The sequence below is a fragment of the Syngnathoides biaculeatus genome, chromosome 14, assembly GCF_019802595.1.
Source record: "Syngnathoides biaculeatus isolate LvHL_M chromosome 14, ASM1980259v1, whole genome shotgun sequence".
Taxonomy (NCBI): Eukaryota; Metazoa; Chordata; class Actinopteri; order Syngnathiformes; family Syngnathidae; genus Syngnathoides; species Syngnathoides biaculeatus.
In genome coordinates this window covers 1-1,966 of record NC_084653.1, presented here as the reverse complement: position 1 = coordinate 1,966, position 1,966 = coordinate 1, and the positions used below count along the sequence as shown (strand labels likewise).

Genomic DNA, 1,966 nt, shown 5'->3' with positions numbered 1-1,966 from the left:
GCCCGCGCAAACTAAGTGGGGAAGTCATGGTTGCCATTCATCCAGCCAGGACAACCAGTGCGCTGCAAGCCTGTTTTCGGGTGTCCTTCAGCTGCATACCATGCCTGGTTCATGCCCACGCACCCCAAGTGTGGAAGTCATGGTTGTCATACATCCAGCCAGCACAACAAGTCCCCTAGAAGCCCGCTTGCAGGTGTCCTTCACCCGCATAACATGCGTTGTTCATTCCCGTCGCCCTAAGTGTTAAAGTCATGGTTGCCTTTCATCCATCCAGCACAACCGTTGCAATGCAAGCACGCTTGCGGGTGCCCTTCACCCGCATACCATGCCTGGTCCATGTCCGTGCACCCGAAGTGTGGAAGTCATGGTTGCCTTTCATCCATCGAGCACAATCAGTGCGCTGGAAGCCCTCTTGGGTGCGTCTTCCCATCGCATCCCATGCCTGTTTCATGCCCGTGCACCCAAAGTGTGGAAGTCATGGTAGTCATTCAACTAGTGCGCTTTAAGCCCGCTTGGCCGCTTGGGTGTGTTCCCCTCTGCATACCATGCCTGGTTCATGCCCGCAAACCCTAAGTTTGGAGTCATGGTTGCCTTTTATCCATCCAGCACAACCATTGCGCTGCAAACCTGCTTGTGGGAGTCCTTCGCCCGCTTGCGGGTTTCCTTCACCCGCATACCATGCCTGGTTCATAACTGCGCACCCTAAGTGTGGAAGTCATGGTTGTCATTCATCCAACTAGAACAACCAGTGCTGAAGTCACATATTTCATTCACCCAGCCCGCGCTACCAGTGGGTTGGAAGCCCGCGTGCGGGTGTCCTTCACCCGCATACCATGCCTGGTTCATGCCCGCGCTCCCTAACAATGTGCCTGCGAGGAGGTACTTCTCCGCTGCAAAGGGTTTTTGGGCCTCGAATACAAAAAGGAACTCCGCGTTAGGAGCAGCCACCGGGTGCATGTAAGTCGGTGGACCGGAATCCGGCCACCCACCCTGATTTGTGTTTAACATGATTAGGAATATCGATGTTTAGAAAGTTAGCAGTGTGCTTCACAACAGGTGCCTTTATAAAAAATATAAAAAGACATTCCGCCGCTTGCCGAACACGAGGAAAATGGAAAGATGGGGCGGTATTGGGAGGATGACGAGGACTGGGCGGAGGCCCGGTACAGGAGGCGCCGCAGGCCTACACGAGGCTTCTGGGGTGCGATGGCGTGGCACAGGGGTGGGTCGATGTCCGCAGGCACACACACACACAAACACACACCATTCCAGCCCTCACCCGAAATCGCCCCTCCGCGCGCATGGGGACGAGGGGGAACGCGAAATCTCATGTCTTCTTTGTCTTACAGGCCCGAACGGAGACATCTCCTGGGGGCCAATGAATCACAGACCTTGAGGCCAGGGAGACAGACTAAATTACATGTATGTGTAAAAAAGGGTCCATGCGTCAATGCATGTTTTCTTGGTTATGTGTGTGTATATATATATATATATATATATATATATATATATATATATATATAAACCCTGATACTCATACGTGCTTGCGCGGCAAAACGGCAACACAGGAGTTATTTAGACAGCCAGGGTTTTAAACATCATTTGTACAATGTTTAAAATTTTGTATACATTGTAGAAGTGCTTCCTACGGGATGCCGTGATTTCATTGCCCCGTCTAGGACCTACTGTGGTGTTTGTCTTCACTCGCGCCTGCGGTGGAAAAAAAAAAAAAAAAGCGATGCTTCGAGTCTGGCAGTACCTCTGCAGACCCACCAGATGGCGACTGTGGGAAGGATGCCGAGCAGGACGAGAGAGGAAAAACTCCGTCAGGAGGGGTCAGGGCTTCCTGTATGGAGGACCCGTCCGGAACAATGCGCATGCATGCGAGGAGGTACTTCTCTGCTGCAAAGGGTTTTTGGGCCTCGGACTAAAAAAGGAAGTCCGCGTTAGGAGCAGCCACCGGGTG

The 1,966-nt window shown here is 52.4% G+C and overlaps 1 long non-coding RNA gene across 1 annotated transcript; it reads left to right on the top strand.

Annotated features, from left to right (window-relative positions):
* The first annotated feature begins 544 nt into the window (after positions 1–544).
* Positions 545–1,951, top strand: LOC133512686 (uncharacterized). The gene is made up of 3 exons (XR_009798256.1): positions 545–1,222; positions 1,350–1,422; positions 1,680–1,951. It is a non-coding gene; the product is annotated as an uncharacterized LOC133512686 (long non-coding RNA).
* The last annotated feature ends 15 nt before the right edge of the window (positions 1,952–1,966 follow it).